This window comes from Ambystoma mexicanum, chromosome 10 (genome assembly GCF_040938575.1).
Source record: "Ambystoma mexicanum isolate Mex_15411 chromosome 10, UKY_AmexF1_1, whole genome shotgun sequence".
NCBI lineage: Eukaryota > Metazoa > Chordata > Amphibia > Caudata > Ambystomatidae > Ambystoma > Ambystoma mexicanum.
The window spans coordinates 516,682,194-516,692,207 of NC_090932.1; positions in this window are offsets into that span (position 1 = coordinate 516,682,194).

Sequence of the window (10,014 nt, forward strand, 5' to 3'; positions counted from 1 at the left end):
AGTCAACTAGATACTGCAACCCGCCCCTGTATATGCGGGAACCCAGAATAGCCCGCACCTCAAATACATCGGGGGACGAGACAGAGACCAGGGCAGCCAACCGGGTAGGGCCAGGGCATGACTTAAGCAGGGAGACGTGAAATACCGGGTGGATCCGCCAGGCACATAGCCACCGGGTTCAGGACCTTGACCACCTCATACGGACGCACAAAGCGAGGGAGAAGTTTGCGACAGCCAGGAATGTGCAAATGGCGGGTGGAGAGCCAAACCCAGTCCCCCACTTTGTAAGCAGGCACATCCGCCCTCCTCCTGTCAGCAGCGGTTTTCATGGAGATTTGGGCCTCGCGCAGGTGGACCAATGTTTGGGCATGGACTGAGACCAAATCCCGAGCGCAGGCCGAAGCGGCGGGGGTATCAGAAGAGGAGAAGTCCGGAATGGGGAGAGTACGGGGGTGTTGGCCATAGAGGGCGAAGAAAGGTGAGAACCCAGTAGCAGAGTGCAGTGTATTGTTATAAGCAAACTCGGCGAGATGTTAAGCCAAGTGTCCTGATACTGTAACGTTAGGCAGCTGACCCTCTCGGTTTGCCCGTCGCTCTCTGGATGGTAAGCAGAGGAATAATGAGCATCAATACCTAACAGAGAGGTGAGGGCCTGCCAGAAACGGGAGGTGAACTGTGTGCCTCGATCGGACACCAAAACATGGGGCAGGCCAAAGAGACAGAACACAGACCTAAAGAAATGCTTGGCTAAGACCGGGGCTGAGGGTACCCCCTTGCAGGGTATGAAATGGGGCCAGTTTGGTATAGGAGTCGACAACGACCCAAATAGTATCGAAACCCTGTGTACGTGGCAGGTCGGTAATCCGGTCCATTGAGACCGTGTGCCAGGGTCGTGGAGGAACCGGGAGAGAAAGAAGAAGACCCAAAGGTCGGCCCCTGCGTGACTTGCCCTGGGCACAGACTGAGCAGGTATTGACGTAGTTCTGTACGTCGCGTTTCATAGTCGGCCACCAACACCAGCGTTTGAGTAGGTCCAGAGTACGATGCTGCCCGGGGTGACCATAAATGGCAGCATCATGAGACCACTCTAACGCCAGGTTCCTGGTTTCACTTGTGGGAAGAAAGAGCTTCCCGTGTACAAAGGGCAGCCCATCCTGCATAACCGGATCCCATTCTGTTAGTGATTGTGGATAGCGGGAGACCCACTGTCGTATGGTGCACTGTAAAGAAGGAGACGGTGTGCAGACACAAACTACATGAGTCGCACTCAACAAGGTTTCAGGGAAGGATGGGAGAACCTCCCCCCCCCCCCCCAAGGGAACCAGACAGAGCATCTACTTTCCCATGCCCGACACCAGGTCTATGTTTGACCACGAAGTCCAACGCGGCAAAGAAGAGATGCCAACGTACTTGTCGGCTGTTTGTACATTTCAGAGAGGCAAGGTCGTGGAGGTTCTTATGATCGGAGAACACCACCGTCTGGTGTTTTGCGCCCAGGAGGTGGTGTCTCCAGGTCTGTAGAGCGTCCTTAATGGCCAATAGTTCTTTTTCTGTGACTGTGTAGTGCAACTCGCATGCCGTGAACTTACGAGAGTGAAATGCAACCGGATGCAAACAACCAGTGGCAGGACATGGTTGGGACAGTACAGCACCTAGTGTTTAGGAGGATGCGTCTGCCTCGAGGACAAATGGGAGTTCAGGGTCAGGGTGTTGTAACACCGGAGCAGTGGTGAACATAGTTTTCAGGGAGTCAAAGGCGTTTTGTTGTGTCACGGACCAGACGTAGGGGACGGAAGGGCTTGTGAGCGCAGTGAGTGGTGCTACAATAGAGGAGAACCCAGCAATGAATCGTTGGTAAAAGTTAGCGAAACCCAAAAATGACTGCAGTTGCTTGAGTGTGGTCGGAATTGGCCAATCGTTGATTGCCCGGACTTTGGACTGATTCATAGAAAGACCCCCGGGAGAGATATGGAACCCCAAGAACTCAACTTGACTGGTGTGGAAAATGCACTTCTCGGGTTTAGCAAATAGTGCGTTGGCTTGGAGACGCAACAACACTTCCTTGACATGCGTGATGTGTTCATCGAGGGAGGAAGAGAAAACCAATATGTCATCTAAGTACACTACCACGTAGGTGTTCAGGATATCGCCAAATATGTCATCCATGAAGCGCTGAAACGTAGCAGGAGCATTACAGAGGCCAAACTGCATAACTGTATACTCGAACAACCCTTGTCGTGAGCAGAAGGCAGTCTTCCATTCATCTCCTTCACGCATGCTTATGAGATTGTACGCTCCCCGAAGATCCATTTTGGTGTAAATCGTGGCATTAGTGAGTTTGTCTAACAATGGGGTAATGAGAGGTATGGGATAGTGGTTTTTTACCGTGATGGCGTTCAAACGCCTGTAATCTATGCAAGGATGGAGATCCCCTTCCTTCTTTGGCACAAAGAAAATAGGACTTGCAGCTGGGGATGTTGATGGGCGAATGTGACCCAGACGCAGGGCCTGCTGTATGTATTCTTGCAGGACTCGCTCTTCCGTCTGGGTTAGGGAGTAGATCCGGCCCTTTCGGATGGGGCCGTCCGGGACTAAATCAATGGGGCAGTTGTAGGATCGATGCGGAGGAAGACCTTCCGCAGAGCCTTTGTCAAACACAGCCCGAAATTCATAATACTCAGGAGGTATGTTGTTCGTGACCGCCCCTATCATGTGAGTGTCCTGGGTGACGGGTCTGTCTTCAATGGCTAAAGAAGCGACTACCCCTAGGATGTCTGCAGGACTGGAAACCCGAGGTGTCTCGAGCAGACAGTAGTATTGGCACGTTTCTGATTCAAAGGAGACCTGACCCGTGCCCCAGTTAATCCGAGGATTGTGCCTCTTTAGCCAAGGAATGCCCAGGATAACTCCAAACTGAGGCGTGGCTATGAGATCAAATGACATGGTCTCTCTATGGACTTCCTGTATGACTAATTCCAACGGGGCTGTCTGTTGCAAGATTGGTCCAGAGGCTAGGGACGTCCCGTCTACTGCATGAACCGGTTCGGGGTGTTCCTTTTTGATCAGAGGTAAGTTTAGTGAACTGGCTAGCGCTATATCTATAAAGCAGCATGTAGCTCCAGAGTCGATCACTATTCGTACTGCATGGGAGATTCCTGCAGCTGGGTTTAAGGAAGCTTGTACCTCCACTGGTCGGACGGGACCAAAAGCCGGATCAGAGGCATTTTGTATAGGACTCGCCCCAACCCCTGATCTCGAGGGCGAGTTTCGGAAAACCCGGAATTTTGTTCCTTGGCCGACGGGGACATTCCTTTACAAAATGCCCGTTGAGACCGCAGTAGAAGCAAGCGTTGTCCGCCCTTCTGCGCTCTCGTTCGGCATGAGTAATGGGGCTGCGTACCCCGCCGATCTGCATGGGTTCGGGTGAGGTGCCGGATGTGGTTGAAAGTGAGGTATGGGATAGCCCTGCTTCCCCCTTACGTTCTGCCCGCCTGGCGTCGATTTGCAAGGTCAAATCAACTAGGTCGATATAGAGTGAGGCAAGAGAAGGCACCACACATAAAGCATCCTTCATGGAACCACACAAGCCCCGATAATAGATCACTGCTTTTTTGTTCTCTGGCCAGGAGGTCTCAGTAGCGAGTTGGTTGAACTTGGTGATATATTCAATGAGGGTGGACCGGCCTTGAGTAAGATCTAGGAGTGCCATGTCTCTGGATTGGGCTTTATATCTAGTGTCAAAAACCTTGGCCATTTCTTGGGTCAATAACTCGAAATCGTAGAGAGCAGGATGGTTGCTCCCCAACAATGGGTTAGCCCACGTGGCTGCCACACCCGACAAATGGGAGAGAAGAAAAACCGCCTTAGAGACCGGATCAGAGAAAGCCTGGGGTCGGCACAAGAAATGCAGTTTGCACTGATTTATGAAGGTGCAATATTTCAAAGGATCCCCCTGATACCTCTCAGGGGCTGCTAGAGGAAATGGGGTCTGAACCACCACAGACGGGGCTGGCAGAGTGGGTGGTGTGACAGGAATCGGGTTTTGGGATGGGGCAGCATCGCCGAACTCGGCGTCAACAGGTAAGGGATGTCGTGTGGTTTGCATGGCATCAAGACGGTGGTTCAATGCAATGGTGGCAGTGGCCAGGTCAGTGCGGAGGGCCGTGGTAGCAGCTGCCATATCTGTCCTAAGCGATGTCACTGCTTGCATTAAGGCAGTCACAGGGTCCCCGGCTGAAACATCCATAACTGGACGACCATAAGGCTTCACAGTGTGTTCTAACTTGATGGGTCCGACTTGATGGTTGTGCAGTTATGTAATGCCTCCGTCCCCAAGTACCGCTCGAGCAGAATGTAAAATACTGCCCTAGCAATCTTTGAGGCCACAGGTGGAAGTGTCGTCGTCAGCCTGGTACCGGGTACGCCGGAAGGACCCCTGAGTGCTGTAAGGCAAAGGGTTATAATCAAGGAAACACCCAAAAGGCAATTGGCAGAGGGAGCAAACAAGATGCAGTGACACCAGCTTACCTAAAAGGGGTGGAGTATAGGTAAGAAACCTATGCAGACAGCAGGGGAACCCACAGCAGGCTGAGATGATGTACTTGGCACTCCTGAAAGCACCTGGTGGAGCAAGACTTGATCCGTTGCAAAACTTGAAGCAATCCGAGGTTTGCAGAAACAGAAGGGTAATCCAAAAGCCAAGTCCAGAGTACAAACAGGTGTCAGATGTCCGGAAGATCAGAGAGCATGCCAGAGTCCAAGGGTAATCCGAGAGCAGGTCCAAGTGAAGCGTTCCAAGGTCGAGGCAAGGAGAGTAACCAGAAGCAAAAGGTAACGCCTGGCAGTCCTCCCTAGAAGTAGCAGTGAAGCAAAGTGTCTTGTTTGCCGGCTTCTTTTGAAGTGGCGAGTGGTGTCACGTGACGCATCACGTGACCGCTCGCGCATGTTACGTGGAGCGCAACGCGGCCAGCGATTGGGGCTGCCGGTACTTCCTGGTAACCTGGCGTCGCCGGCTGTGCAGGAGGCGCCATGGCAACTGCCAACGCGGAAAAGGGCGAAAATAGGCGGGTCCGCCCAACATGGCATCCCACCTGCCGTGCTTCCCCTGCTGATGTGAATGGAGAATACGACGGCGAGAAGCGCCTGATGAGAGAGACAGGTGTGAGGGGGGGAAGTGAGAGATGGGATGTGTGAGAGGGGCGTGACATATAATCTAGCTGGAAAGAAAATTCCTGGAGGCTTAAGAAGCGCTTTCATCTAGAGGAGTAGCCACTGCCTCTGCTCTTCACGGGTTTGGAAGGACAGGGCGGTGCAAGATATTTGCAATGCTGCCACCTGGACTTCGTTGTATACCTTCACAAAGCATTATTGCTTGGATTCCCTGTTGGGCCAGGAAACCAGATTTGGAAAAGCTGTATTACACAGTGTGAATCAGAAATGCATTCTCCCTTTCCCCACCTCCTACAAGGCATGGCTATGGTAGTCTGTCAAAGATGAGGAAAACACGGGAGAACACAATCTATTTGAAGAGCAAATTACTGACCCCTGATAATTTTCTTTCAACTGAATGTTCCTCCCACCCAACCCCTCTATCGGAAATGAATTTCTGTGGTTAGCACTTCTTCTGTTAATGCTCACGCCTGTATCATCTTCGAGACTGCTGTGCTGCAGAGAGGAAAAAACGAGAACGGGGGCAACGGGTGCCTTGTATACTGACGCCTGCATTGTACTCGAGATGGACAGAGGCTGTCGGGACACTAATTCGGTAACGCCGCCCTTTGCTGTGAAATGTTTCCGAGCTGCAAGCAGGATATCCGAATATATCATAGATGAGGAATACGTGGGATTTCAGTCGAAATAACATTAACTGGGGTAAGTAATTTGTTCTCTCGGGCAAGACGATCAGGTGTGGTCCAGGGTTTGGATGTCCACACAGATACAGTGTAGAAGATACAAAGCTTTTGTAAACTTTTAATGTTGCAATGAAGCCTTTAAACCAACGACTTAATTATTTAGGGAAGTATAGAAATATATTATTAAATGTGCCTACATTTCTCTGCATTCGAGTTAGGCTCGATAAGGGGGCTTCTGGGTGCAGATTTTGTGGCACCATGAAGGAGTTTGAGACATTTGTTATTGAATTGTGAAAAATTGGTTGATCCGAGAAATCAATTTTTTGGCAAATTTATAAATCTGTATAGACTTTTATCGTGATAATTGGGGGTCAATTTTATTTAGTGGACAATACGTGAATGTGAACTTGGCTGTCTTAAGTGTCTAATATCCTAAGATGTTTTTGTCCCTTTGAGATATTAGAACAAACTAATGTAGGAGCTGTGGGATACTGGTGGTTGGGCGTAAGTTATTAGATTTGTATATTCGAGGCTGCTTGTTTTGAGTTAAGACTTCGGTAGCCCAAGATGGTAGGGTGATGTTTTGGATATGTTTTTAACAGATGTATTATATGCTAAATGTATTTTCTATGAATTTGGATTTGATGCTGGATGTTCAAGTGAACGGTTTGATTAATCAAGCCAAACGCTGTGAAATAAAGTCCCTTCTCCTGCTGGCTTTGCTAGTAAATGGGCCATGCCACAGTAGGAAAACATGTTAAGAGTGGCTGCACCAATATAGGCAGTCTCGCTACAACACTCGTTCTGGCTTTAACCTTGCCACCAATAGAAATTGCAGTGCCACCTCAAAATATATTCAGACTGGTTGTACCAAAGTAGACCAATCTAGCCATGTAATAATGACCTTCTAGAGTAAAACGAACATTAATCCTGTTTTCTTTACTGTTGAGGGCCCATTAAAACATGCCATCCGACCACAGTCCACTAATTTATCCAGACTGAACCTTCAACGTAGGCCAGTCTTGCCAAATAAAGCATTAAGAGTAAAGCAAATGTGATAGTGTTACATAGAAGACGTGTGAGGAAGCCTCACTCGCCTGTTCAGGGCCGGGAGTTGGAGCTATGGTCCAAAGTGATGCAAGCTTCAGCAAATCTTGACCCGGGTGTGGCAGATCATCAGCCTGAAGTCACAATGGACCCTGGTGGAGGGGTTATGACGGCAAAGTGATCCCTTTGGGCAGAGGGAGTTATCAGACACACGGAACAGGGGAGGCCATCCCAGGAGCAGGAGAGAGGTGGGCGGGCAGGCCCTAACAGAGGCAATCTCTCTCGTCCCCCTTGTGCTACAGGACATGCCAGGAGAAGTGGAGGAGGACCAGAATGTCTGCACCTGAGCCTCTTAAGTGTCAAGACAGGTGGCCAGAAGCTAGAGCCTGCCTCAAGGAAGGAGAACTCTAGAGACTTTGAATGACAATATCGTATGTCCTTTCAGAGGTCCATATAGAGAGCAAAAATAAATGCGTGATACCATATTGCCTGCTGTGTTCCTTCCCTGTATCACAACTGGCCTGCGTCGTTGGGCCAGCCCGATTTTATGTTTTGGTATTTAAGCATTGCATGTTTTAATGGGCATCAAGTAAAGCAATACAAAGCAAACCTCCTGTCTGCTTTACTGTTTTTTTTTTTTGTTGTTGTTGAAAATGTTATTTTATTTTGAACATTATACAAAGCGCTATTCATTGAACAAACCTATACATTCAATACAATTTATATACATAATACAATGTTAATTCCTCCCCCACCCCCAGTACTCTGAGTTCAGATTTGTATTCTATCAGCTAAAACATGAAGTAAGAAATCTACCCCAAATCTTTTCACAGTGCAATCTTCTTTTCTCTGCGGTAGAGAACTCTTTCAATCTTAGCTAGATTATGCATCTCTGCAAGCCACAATGCAATGTCAACAGTTTCTGCTGTCTGCCACCCTCTCAAAATGGTTTTTTTGCCTATCATTGCGCGTTTGAAAATCCATTTTTTCTGACTTATAGTTAGTCCTAACAGCAAATCACTACCCATTATCAGAGTTTTGAAATCATATTGTATTTTCTCACCTATAACCTTCGTGCAGGTGTTCTGCCATAGAGGCCTGGTCCAGCGCAGAAGCAGCACGAACTCCTACCTCCCCTTGACGGTCTTGGCACCTGGGACTTAATGTACACAGGACACTGCGACCACCACAGGGAAAGAGGGTTAGTGTCCACGGATGGGATAGGTACATGGTGGTAGGAACACTGGATTGAGGGTAAGGAAGCAGTTATGGATGGGTAGGGGGAGTTAGGGTAAACATGCTTCTTGGCTTTTGTTTTGTTGCGGATAGGATGCACTAGCCGAGTGCCTACTCTTGATTCACCTTAAACACTCATACAAGATGTGTGACATACATACATTCAAGCGGATTCACACTTGAGGTTTTGCCACTCGGCTCAGTTATACTGCACAGAGTTATTTCCCCAATGACACCTTGGCTCCTTGACACAGATTCAGAAGCCAGCACCCATGACTGTGACAATTTTGTCTACGCTTGAACCCCCAATATGAGGCTACTTACAAAGGCACTTACTCCAGTGCCTGCTTTACCTACAATAACAAGGCATACAATAAGGTAGGGGCACTATTTGCACACAGTTTCTGGTTTTGTACTGGTTCCAGCACCAATTACGCATATATATGACAGTTTCCAATGTTTCTAGAAGTAAAAACAATTCGCACTTAGCTTCAGTGATTTGCCGCAAGTCTAGGCTTGTCTCTGGCACCAGCGATGTCTTGAGGGCTGTCAGCCAAATGAGAAATAATTAGTATGCATGTTACAGAGTAATGCGGTTCTTCCTAACAATTCACACACTTGTTCTCATGCGATTTAGTTGTATGCAGTTTTTAGTTCCGTGGGTACTCCCCAGCGCCTTGTGCTACGGTGCGCTTCGGGGTTCTTCAGTGATCGGGTGCCTCCAGTGTCTCAACCCTCTCCCACAACCTTCCCCTAGCTGCTGTGCGGTTAGTACTGAATTGGCATGCTCGAGTCACAATGGGATAGAGTACTTATTTTAGAGGCGGCAGTGCAGCGGAGTCTGGTTTTGGCAAGGTATGGCCCCGCAATGGGTTTTTGCCCGCTCGGTGCTCTCCTTGATGTGTCCGCCCGTGAGGAAAGACTAGCGTGAACAGGCGCATGAAGTCTGCGCATGCGCGATCCTGGCTCGCGCATGCGTATAAGCTTGGGCGTTGTCCTGGGCGTTTCTTGCAGCGTTTGCAGGCTCGTGTGCCTGAATCTTTACGTGCTGCCTTTGGGGCTGCTGGGGCTTGTGGTCCTGGGGCTGCCATGTGCTGCTGCTGGTATTTGTCTCTTTGGTCCAGCAGATGCCATCTTCCCCCACCTGGTATGTCTGCAAGAGGGACAGAGATGGCATCTGCTGGCTAAATAAGTCCCCCATGAGGTGGCAGCCACAGTTGGTCTCTGGTGCATTATGACGTGATCATATTCTAACCAAAATCCTGACTCTGGTGCAATCCCATAACATATGTTCTAGGGTTCCGGGTTCCTGTACACAGGCCCAACAGTCTGAATGATCAATCATACCTCTCTTTTGCAATCACTCTGGCGTCCAAAAGACCCGGTTCAAGATCTTGATATGATGCAATCTCTCTGTTAAGCTTAGCTAACACATTTTGACATTTTCACACATTCGAGACCATTCTTTCTCCTTGATCTCGATTCCGATTCTTCTGCTCTATTTCCTTTGTATGCAGCCACAACCATTCCATACACACGGCTGGCCAATCCACTCTTTCCCGTTTTTTGAGTTTTCTTGAACAGATCCAAGTTCAATCCATCTTTCATCTCAATCTCTCCAATGGCCTTTCTAATTTTTTGGTAATCTGCTACCCTGAAATTTGAAATGTTAAATGTAGCTTGAATTTCTTTGCCTGTCATCCAATGTCCATTCTTGTTCTTAGGCAGAATCCTGTGCAGTTCCCTTGGGGAACACTGCAAAAAAGATTAAAACTACAGGAGTAAGCAGTAAACCCAATTGGTAGCAGCCTGTACCACCCAGATTTACCTGGTAGCTGTGGCTGAGCAGTCAGACTTTCTCTCAAGAAGAGTTGGGCAG